We start from the raw sequence: 12,179 nt of genomic DNA on the forward strand, positions 1-12,179 counted from the left end.
GTAATACCCTACTTTCCCCTCATTGACTGTCCAAGGAGAGACACCCCTGGAGCACGCAGGGCCCAGGATCCACAGGCGGCCTAGAACAAGACTCCTTCAATCTCCATCTGTGCCCAGAGCAGGGACTGTCCCACAGCTCTTGGACCCAAAACCTTCCAAAAGAGAGCTAGTCTTCCAGGAGCTCTCTCACTCCAAAGATCACAGGCTCCCAGGCAAAGAGGCCCACAGGAAAGACAAGCTCCAGTCAGAGACAGGAAGACCAACTAACACCAGAGATAACCAGATGGCTAGAGGCAAGTGCAAGAACCTAAGCAATAGAAACCAAGACTACGTAGCATCATCAGAGCCCAGTTCTCCCACCACAGCAAATACTGGACACCCTGACACACCGGAAAAGCAAGATATGGATTTAAAATCACATCTCATGATGATGATGGAGGACTTTAAGGAGGACATAAATAATTCCCTTAAAGAAATACAGGAGAACACAGATAAATAAGTAGAAACACAAAAAATTCTTCAAATAATTACAGGAAAACACAACCAAGCAGGTAAAGGAATTAAACAAAACCATTCAGGATCTAAAAATGGAAACAGAAACAATAAAGAAATCAGAAAGGGAGACAACCTTGGATATAAAAACCTAGGAAAGAGATCAGGAACCGTAGACGTAAGCATCACTAACAGAATACAAGAGATTGAAGTGAGAATCTCAGGAATAGAGGACTACATAGAAAACATTGACATAACTGTCAAAGAAAATGCAGAAAGCAAAATGCTGGTAACCCAAGACATCCAGGAAATTCAGGACACAAGGAGAAGACCAAACCTAAAGATAATAGGTGTAGAAAAGAATGAAGATCCCAACTTAAAGGGCCAGTAAATATCTTCAACAAAATTATAGAAGAAAACTTCCCAATCCTAAAGAAAGAAATGCCCATGAACATATAAGAAGCCTACAGAACTCCAAACAGATTGGACCAAAAAAGAAATTCTTCCTGTCACATAATAGTCAAAACACCAAATACACAAAACAAAAAAGGAATATTAAAAGCCATTGTTGTAAAAATATAAAAAATAAAAAAATTCTAAATCCTGCTCTAGGTCTGGCACCACAGTGCCCCAGATATCTGCTGGATTTCTTAATTCTCAGTCAGGAAAGTGTCTCACCTGCTCTGCTCCATCCTATATCACACTGCCAAAGGCCTCTCTCTGAGCCTGGCAGCAATCTCTCTACCTATCTAGTTCCCAAGGCAGGTTTCCATGCCAGAAACACACATCTCAACTCCGTGGTTGCCCAGACCAGCTGCCGCACTCTTTCTTTCTTTCTTTCTTCCTTTCTTTTCTTTTTTTCTCCCTTTCTTTTCTTTCTTTCTTTCTTTCTTTCCTTCTTTCCTTCTTTCTTTTTTTTTTTTTTTCGGAGCTGGGGACCGAACCCAGGGCCTTGCGCTTGCTAGGCAAGTGCTCTACCACTGAGCTAAATCCCCAACCCCGCCGCACACTTTCTTACACTTAAATCTACACATGAAAGAACACACAATTATTTTGTGGAATAAGATTGAATGTAGAGGTATGGAAATAAATTATAGAAACACAAGGGGAAAGTCTGTGAAGGTGCATATACAGTAGCTAGTAAGCAAGGGCTACTTATGACTAAAGCTACAGAGGATGTTGGGAACTAGAAGATCTGGAAGTGAACAATTATTCTAAGAGGAAGTGTGCAAGGCAGAGCACAAACATCTGCCTACCAGGAAAGTTCCTCAGGAACGTCTCTAGCCAAATCCTATACCACTGAGTCAAACCTGGTAAATACGTATTAGCCTAAAAGCTTGAATTACCCAAGATACAATCCACAGACTGCATGAAGCTCAAGAATAAGGATGACCAAAGTGTAGATGATTCATTCCTTCTTAAAAGGGGGAACAAAAATATTCATAGGTGGAGATATGGAGACAAAGTTTAGAGCAGACACTGAAGCAATGGTTGTTCAGAGCCTGCCCTACCTTGGGATCCAGCCCATATACATACAGCCATCAAACCCAGACAATATTGCTGATACCAAGAAATGCATGCTGACAGGAGCCTGATAGCTGTCTCCTGAGAGGCTCTGCCAGAGCATGACAAATACAGAAGTGAATGCTAGCAGGAAACCATTGAACTGAGAAATGGGTCCCCACTGGAGGAGTTGGAGAAAGGACTGAAGGTGCTGAAAGCAACTGTAACCCCATAAAAACAACAATATCAACCAACCAGAGCTCTGCAGAACTAAACCACTACCAAAAGACTACACATGGACAGACCCATGACTCCAGCCGCATATGTAACAGAGGATGGCCTTGTCGGGCATCAATGTGAGGAGAAGCCCTTGGTCCTGCCAAGGCTGGAAGCCTCAGTGTAGGGGAATGTCAGGGCAAGGAGGTGAGAAGGAGTGGTAGGTTGGGGAGGGGGAACACCCTCATAGAATAAGGGAGAGGGAGGTTGGGATATGGTATTTAGGGATTGGAAACTAGGAAAGGAGATAACATTTAAATGTACATAAATAATATCCAATAAAAAATTTAAAAATATTGTCATTAAAAATATTTATTTATTTATTTATTTATTATTTATTTTATGTGTGAGTACACTGTTGCTGTCTTCAGACACACCAAAAGAGAGCATCAGATCCCATTACAGATGGTTATGAGCCACCATGTGGTTGGTGGGAATTGAACTCAGGACCTCTGGAAGAGCAGGCAGTGCTCTTAACCACTGAGCCATCTCTCTAGCCCAAGGCAAATCTCAGATGACAACATTTAATTGCAGCCAGCTTAAAGGTTCTTAGCTCCAGTGCACTATCATAATGTCTGGAGGCCTAACAACCTCCAGGCAGACATCAGGCTGGAGGAGCTGAGAGGCCGACATTTTGTTCTGAAGACAAACAGAAGATTCTCCTTCAGGCAGCAAGGAAGAGGATGTAAAAGCCCACACCCACAGTCCCACAGTTGCACACCTTTTCCGCTAAGGCCACACCTCCTAATAGTGTCACTTACTTGGACAAGTACATTCAAACCACCACAATGTGTGTCATCATCTATGTCCTACAGCCTGCAGGTGAAGGACAGGAGAGACAGAGAGAAACACAAATGCAGACATACACACAGTGAAACACACACATACACATGCAGATACACACACACCGTCATTCATCTACAGACACACAGGATCAGACACATTAATCTTTTAAAAACAAGCACTGACACATCTTAGACTTGGTTCTACATGTAAGAGATTTACCATCCGGAATCAATCATTTAGGTCACGTTTTTCTAAGGATTAAAATCAGGTGTGAAGAGTTTCTTCAGTATGGTACTTACCGTCATGATGTTGGCTTCTTCTCCCAGTTCCCTGTAACTGTCTTTAGGGGCTGGAGAGAATAGAGCTCCTCTACCAACAACACTGATAACCTTCTATGTTACATTCATACTGGTGAGTGTGAACTCTATTTTTCTAAGAAACATTTTCCATGTGTTTATTCTTGGACATGGAACCTCCTTGATAAATCAGTACTTGGGAATTGAAGTCATGATAAAGCTTATTGTGGTCTGTAGTAGAGAATGTGTAATCTTCCTCTTGGGCTTTGTGACTATTGCTCTAACACACAACAATGTCAACCCCAAATGTATCCTGTTTACAACAAATGCATGCATAGGGAATGGAGGAGAGACTCAGGGAATGGCCAACCAATAACTGGTCCACCATGAGACCTATCTAATGGACAAGCACCAATCCCTAACACTATTAATGATATGCTATTAGGCTTGTAGACAGGAGCATGTTGTCCTCCAACGAGTTTCACCCAGCTCCTGACTCATACAGATACAGACACCCACAGCCAAACGGTTGATGGACCTTGGGGACTCTTATGGAAAAACAGGAGGAAACATTGTGGGCTTCTCAGGGGAGAGGAACTCCACAGGTTGATTCTCTTGAATCAACCAAACTGGACCATTGGGGTTCTCAGAGTCTTAACCAGCAACCAAGGAATATACATGGATGGGCTGGACTTATGATTCCCTGCTCAAATGTAGTAGATATGCAGCTGGGCCTTCATTGGGTCCCAAATAACTGGACCCAGGGCTATGCCAAAAGCTGTTGCCCATATATGGGATATTTTTTTCTTTCTTTTTTTTTAATTGAATTTTTTATTTGCATTTCAAATTTTACCCTTTCCCGGTTTCAGGTCCATAAACCCCATATACTATCGCCGCTGCCTCTACTTCTACGAGGGTGTTCCCCATCACCACCACCCACCCCTTTCCGCCTCCCTGCCCTGACATTCCCCCAAACTGAGGGGGCAGTATCGCCTTGGCAGGACCAAGGGCTTCTCCTCCCAATGGTGCCCAAAAAGGCCATCCTCTGCTACATATGCAGCTGGAGCCATGGGTCTGTCCATGTGTACTCTTTGTGTAGTGGTTTAGACCCTGGGGACTCTGGTTGGTTGGTATTGTTGTTCTTATGGGGTTGCAAAACCCTTCGGTTCCTTCTATCCTTACTCTAACTCCTGTGTATTTGCAATGCAGCCTTAAAACATTCTTTCATGATCTCCCATGCTCATGGATTGGCAGGATTAATATAGTAAAAATGGCCATTTTACCAAAAGCAATCTACAGATTCAATGAAATCCCCATCAAAATACCAATCCAATTCTTCAAAGAGTTAGACAGAACAATTTACAAATTCATCTGGAATAACAAAAAACCCAGGATAGCTAAAACTATTCTCAACAATAAAAGGACTTCAGGGGGAATCGCTATCCCTGAACTCAAGCAATATTACAGAGCAATAGTGGTAAAAACTGCATGGTATTGGTACAGAGACAGACAGATAGACCAATGGAACAGAATTGAAGACCCAGAAATGAATCCACATACTTATGGGCACTTGATTTTTGACAAAGGAGCCAAAACCATTCAATGGAAAAAAGATAGCATTTTCAGCAAATGGTGCTGGTTCAACTGGAGGTCAACATGTAGAAGAATGCAGATCGATCCATGCTTATCACCCTGTACAAAGCTTAAGTCCAAGTGGATCAAGGGCCTCCACATCAAACCAGATACACTCAAACTAATAGAAGAAAAACTAGGGCAGCATCTCAAACACATGGGCACTGGAAAAAATTTCCTGAACAAAACACCAATGGCTTATGCTCTAAGAGCAAGAATCGACAAATGGGATCTCATAAAACTGCAAAGCTTCTTTAAGGCAAAGGACACTGTGGTTAGGACAAAACGGCAACCAACAAATTGGGAAAAGATCTTTACCAATCCTACAACAGATAGAGGCCTTATATCCAAAATATACAAAGAACTCAAGAAGTTAGACCGCACAGAGACAAATAACCCTATTAAAAAATGGGGTTCAGAACTAAACAAAGAATTCACAGCTGACCAGTCAATACGTACTCTCCTGCTGTGCTGTAATCTCACTGCCATGTTTAAATGAGCCAATCACCTATAGCCGCGCCAGAAATTAGCCAATTGTGTGTAACCGCGCCAACCCCCTAACCTCCCCTATATAAACCCCCGAGTTTGGAGGCTGGGGTCGATTCCTCTGTCTCCTGTGTGAGATCGTGTCCGACCGGGATCCTGCTGAGACCGGGATCTCCTTAATAAAGCTACCTCTTGCTGTTACATCAAAAAAAAAAAAAAAAAAAAAAAAAGAATTCACAGCTGAGGAATGCTGAATGGCTGAGAAACACCTAAAGAAATGTTCAACATCTTTAGTCATAAGGGAAATGCAAATCAAAACAACCCTGAGATTTCACCTCACACCAGTGAGAATGGCTAAGATCAAAAACTCAGTGGACAGCAGATGCTGGCGACGATGTGGAGAAAGAGGAACACTCCTCCATTGTTGGTGGGGTTGCAGACTGGTAAAACCATTCTGGAAATCAGTCTGGAGGTTCCTCAGAAAATTGGACATTGAACTACCTGAGGATCCAGCTATACCTCTCTTGGGCATATACCCAAAAGATGCCCCAACATATAAAAAAGACACGTGCTCCTCTATGTTCATAGCAGCCTTATTTATAATAGCCAGAAGCTGGAAAGAACCCAGATGCCCTTCAACAGAGGAATGGATACAGAAAATGTGGTACATCTACACAATGGAATACTACTCAGCTATCAAAAACAATGACTTTATGAAATTAAGTAGGCAAATGGTTGGAACTGGAAAATATCATCCTGAGTGAGGTAACAATCACAGAAAAACACACATGGTATGCACTCATTGATAAGTGGCTATTAGCCCAAATGCTTGAATACCCTAGATGCATAGAACACATGAAAGTCAAGACGGATGATCAAAATGTGAATGCTTCACTCCTTCTTTAAAAGGGGAACAAGAATATCCTTGGAAGGGAATAGAGAGGCAAAGATTAAAAGAGACACAGAAGGAACACCCATTCAAAGCCTGCCCCACGTGTGGCCCATACATATACAGCCAGCCAATTAGACAAGATGGATGAAACAAAGAAGTGCAGGCCGACAGGAGCCAGATGTAGATCTCTCCTGAGAGACACAGACAGAATACAGCAAATACAGAGGCAAACGCCAGCAGCAAACCCTTGTTGAAGGAATCAGAGAAAGGACTGAAAGAGCTTGAAGGGGCTCGAGACCCCTTATGAGCAACAAGGCCAAGCAACCAGAGCTTCCAGGGACTAAGCCACTACCTAAAGACTACACATGGACTGACCCTGCACTCTGACCTCATAGGTAGCAATGAAAATCTTAGTAAGAGCACCAGTGGAAGGGGAAGCCCTGGGTCCTGCTAAGACTGAACCCCCAGTGAACGTGATGTTGGGGGGAGGGTGGCAATGGGGGGAGGGGGGGAGGAACACCTATAAAGAAGGGGACAGGGAGGGATTAGGGGGATGTTTGCCCAGAAACCGGGAAAGGGATTAACATTCGAAATGTAAATAAGAAATACTCAAGTTAATAAAAAAAAAAAAAGAATTGACAAATGGGATCTCAGAAAACTGCAAAGCTTCTGTAAGGCAAAGGACACTGTGGTTAGGACAAAACGGCAACCATCAGATTGGGAAAAGATCTTTACCAATCCTATAACAGATAGAGGGGTTATATCCAAAATATACAAAGAACTCAAGAAGTTAGACCGCAGGGAGACAAATAACCCTATTAAAAATGGGGTTCAGAACTAAACAAAGAATTCACAGCTGAGGAATGCTGAATGGCTGAGAAACACCTAAAGAAATGTTCAACATCTTTAGTCATAAGGGAAATGCAAATCAAAACAACCCTGAGATTTCACCTCACACCAGTGAGAATGGCTAAGATCAAAAACTCAGTGGACAGCAGATGCTGGCGACGATGTGGAGAAAGAGGAACACTCCTCCATTGTTGGTGGGATTGCAGACTGGTACAACCATTCTGGAAATCGGTCTGGAGGTTCCTCAGAAAATTGGACATTGAACTACCTGAGGACCCAGCTATACCTCTCTTGGGCATATACCCAAAAGATGCCCCAACATATAAAAAAGACACGTGCTCCTCTATGTTCATAGCAGCCTTATTTATAATAGCCAGAAGCTAGAAAGAACCCAGATGCCCTTCAACAGAGGAATGGATACAGAAAATGTGGTACATCTACACAATGGAATACTACTCAGCTATCAAAAACAATGACTTTATGAAATTCGTAGGCAAATGGTTAGAACTGGAAAATATCATCCTGAGTGAGGTAACCCAATCACAGAAAAACACACATGGTATGCACTCATTGATAAGTGGCTATTAGCCCAAATGCTTGAATTACCCTAGATGCATAGAACACATGAAAGTCAAGACGGATGATCAAAATGTGAAAGCTTCACTCCTTCTTTAAAAGGGGAACAAGAATACCCTTGGCAGGGAATAGAGAGGCAAAGATTAAAACAGAGACAGAAGGAACACCCATTCAGAGCCTGCCCCATATGTGGCCCATACATACACAGCCACCCAATTAGGCATGATGGATGAAGCAAAGAAGTGCAGGCCGACCGGAGCCGGATGTAGATCTCTCCTGAGAGACACAGCCAGAATACAGCAAATACAGCTGCGAATTCCAGCAGCAAACCACTTAACTGAGAATAAGACCCCCGTTGAAGGCATCAGAGAAAGAACTGGAAGGGCTTGAAGGGGCTCGAGACCCCTTATGAACAACAATGCCAAGCAACTAGAGCTTCCAGGGACTAATCCACTACCTAAAGACTATACATGGACTGACCCTGGACTCTGACCTCATAGGTAGCAATGAATAGCCTAGTAAGATCACCAGTGTAAGGGAAAGCCCTGGGTCCTGCTAAGACTGAACCCCCAGTGAACGTAGATTGTTGGGGGGAGGGCGGCAATGGGGGAAGGGTGGGGAGGGGAACACCCATAAAGAAGGGGAGGGGGAGGGATTAGGGGGATGTTTGCTTGGAAACCGGGAAAGGGAATAACATTCAAAATGTAAATAAATACTCAAGTTAATAAAAAAAATAAAATATAATTATAGAAAAGCAACTTTTGTGTAAAGTATCCAATGAAGTTTTCCTTTTTAAAATTTTGGTATCTGTCATTCTGTAAATCAGCGATGGTTTTTAAAAATTGACAAAACAACAAGATAAACTACAGAGTCCAAGCCCCAAACTAACGTTAGGAAGTATTGCATGCTAGTTCGTCTCATCCATAAAAATCATGAGACATAATTCATCAGTTTAATTAACCTGGAAAAGGAGAATTTGTCCTAGAAAATTTTGCATCCATTGGTATCAGTTTCATCTCTACAGTGAGAATGTAATGGCCAATGATCCGTGATTGGTGGTGGGAAGAACAGGTTCAAGGTCATGCTCAGCTCCGTACTATGCTTGAGGCTAACCTGGGCTACAAAAGACACTACGTCGAAACAAAAACAAGCCAAAGCCCACACATAATGAGTGACTATAAAAACATTCCCAGTCAGCTCATTGAGGAAGTGAGATTTAAGGGAAGTGTCTCAGAGTTTCTGTGGCTACAACAAAACACCAGGGCAAAAAGCGAGTTGGGGAGGAAAGTGTTTATCCAGATTACACTTCCACACTGGTGGTCACCACTGAAGGAAGTCAGGACTGGATCTAATGCAGAGCAGGAACCTGGAGGCAGGAGCTGCGGGAAGGGCCATGGAGGGTGCTGAGTGCTGGCTTGCTTCACATGGCTTTCTTATCGTGCTTTCTCACAGAAACCAGGACCACCAGCCCAGGCTGACACCACCATAATGAGCTGCGCCCTCCCCCATCAGTCACTAGTTAAGAAAGTATTATTTTATGGAGGCATTTTCTCAATTGAGGTTCCTTGCTCTCTGATGACCAAGTTGTCATAAAAATACCCAGCACAGAGGGATACTTCTCTGTGGTGATGTGTAATGGTTCAGGAGTCTTAACTGAGGGCGTTGGCTATAATTAAAGCCATAATTAAAGACAGGGCTCTCATGATATGAAATGGCTCTTGTTGAAAGACCCCCGGAGCAGGGAGACCCTCACTCAAGTCTTGGGATGAAGCGACCCCCCAAGAACTCACAAAGACTATCCTTGCTGTAATCACATGAGGTTTATAGATAGGAACCAGTGCACTGGGGTCGAGACTCATATCCCACGCAGCGGCAGTGGAGTTTGACCCCGAGGGGCTGGGAGAAGGGGTATTTAAAGGGAGAAAGCACAACCGAGGGGGCAGGGATGGTGTCATTGGAAAGTGTAAAGAATACCACTGAAAAATCACAAGGAGAAACTCTCTGTTTTTCAAGATTGTTTCCTAGGAGAAGCTGTCTCCTGCTTCTCAGATTGTTTAACTTCATGGTCCATTAGCTCCCAGGAGAGGCTTCCTGGAACATACAATTCTGAGGCCTAACCTGTTTCTTCTGCTCTAAACTTTGTGTCTAGGGGGGCAACTTTAAAACTTTTTCCTTTCATTGTGACATTTCAGGGTAAACTCTGGATGTGAAAGGTCACTTAACCTCCAGGATTAACTTGGTGGTGTGCGGTTTGGCTAGAGGCTCTCAAAAGGAAAGCTCCTGAGACACAGATGTTTGGGCTTGGTCTTCCACATGTGTGTCTGTACACCTCTTGGAACAATTGTCCACTCCCAGATCTGCTAGTTCCCAAGATCCTTTGCAGCCCTGGAGATTACAGGCTATTGTTTACTAGCTGCTATATCTGCACCTTCACAGGTCTAGCCCTTGTGTTTCTACAATTACCTTTCATAACTCCCTCATTCATTCTTTTTCCATAAAAGGAAAGTACTCATCAGTGATACTCATCAGTGTTTTTAAACATCTTAAACATTGATGTGTAGTGTAACAAAATATCCATTTTGGCTCTTGTTATAGACTCAGTGTTTCCATAGTCCTTCCTGCTGGCCCCCGTTCAGTCATTCCTTTGTGACTCTGCTGACCACAAAAATCTCTCTCTAGCAGGGACTCACAGCTGCCACAGTAGGCTAGTACTCAGCTAGGGAGCCTTCATCCTCCTTCCTGTCCTCCATTTAGGTCTCTCTGGACTTACCTCAGTGCTGCTGCTGCTGCCTGCCCACATGAGCCACTTCATCTCCAATCCTATTCTGCTCCTCCTAGGGGGTTCAGGCTTTGACCAGTGAGGCAGAGATTTCCTAGCTCATTCCTGCCACCTACAGTGTATTCTATATCCGGGACTTGTCCCCACCCACTTCCGGGCCTTGTCCCCACCCACTTCCGGGCCTTGTCCCCACCCACTTCTCAGTCAGTTTATCTTTGCTCAGTTTATTAACTTGCCCAAAATCCATGTTGTCCTCACTGCCTCCCAACCCGCTGGAGTCACAGCAGGATACCTCTACCTTTGGTTTCACCTTCAAAGTTTTCATGGGAACAGAAATTGTAGGAAGATCGTCATGGTGATTTGAGTAAGCTTGACAAAGGGAGCAGCACTCTTAGGAGGTGTGGCTTTGTTGGTGGAAGTGCACCCCTGTGGGGCTGGGCTTTGAAGCTCCACCCAGTGCAGAAAGCCAGATTTCTCCTAGCAAACTTCAGATCAAGATGTAGAACTGTCAGCTCCTCCTGAGCCATACCTGCACGGACGCTGCCCTGCTCCTGCTAATTGATAACGGACTGAACCCGTGAACCTGTAGGACTCCCCAATTAAATGTTGTCCTTTGTAAGAGTTCTTGGTCATAGTGTCTCTTCAGAGCAATAAAACCCAAACTGAGACAATGTATTTATTTATGAGACCAATTTTCTCTTTTGGCTTGTGCACAGTGGTTATCCAGGCTGATGGGCCAGTGATTTCCAGAAGTCTGCCCACCTCCACTGTCCCAGCATTACAGTTAGAGTGTGGCTGCCGACCCACCTGTGTGCTGGCGCTGAGCAGGTGCACATGCATGTGCACCAAACACTCCACTTACTGAATTCTGTCTCTCCTCACCTGTCCTGGATCTGTTTTCCTGGAGTATTCATTAGAGACCAGGTGTGAGAGCCAAACCCGGGAGAGCAACTCTGAAACAGACCCAAGGGCCTCAGCACGAACTCAGAAGGAACAGAAGTGATCACCGTGTATCAGGTCCTGATTCTGTGGCCTTCTGCCGTCCTGACCTTGTTAATCACTTCCAGAATCCACTACCACAGAGTAGAGAAATGGAGTAATCACCTTGCCAGCTTTTATCACTAGAGCCTGTGCAGGAAGTGGAAAACACAATCCAGAAAGTCTACCGACGAGTGCTTGTGTGTCTAGAGTTCCCTGCCTGCTATTGTTCCCTTCCACTCCTCACTGGCATCAGTAGAAAAGCTCACTGAGAATGCAGTAGACTCTCATTCACTTTTTATAATAATGGCTTTTCTATAAAATGAAGTGGTAGTTGTTCTTACAGCTGTTAAGTACAAGGACTGGGGTAGACTCTTAGGTTGGAGTTCAGCTCAGTTCTCCCAATTATGAGGAAATAGGCATATTATGAAAAATGTCCTTATTCTGTCTGGGAATTTATTGCATGGTATCCAGGAGAGACACGGTTAGGTGTTGCTGACATGACATTTAGTCTACACTCTGAGTCTCTTGTCTTCCTATCCTTTTCTTCTCTTTTCGTTTTTAAAGCAATGTTCAGTGATCCACCTCATTGCCTTGGGAACACAAGAACATGGCAAACCAGACAGCAGCAGAA

This window comes from Rattus rattus, chromosome 11 (genome assembly GCF_011064425.1).
Source record: "Rattus rattus isolate New Zealand chromosome 11, Rrattus_CSIRO_v1, whole genome shotgun sequence".
In the NCBI taxonomy this organism is placed as follows: domain Eukaryota; kingdom Metazoa; phylum Chordata; class Mammalia; order Rodentia; family Muridae; genus Rattus; species Rattus rattus.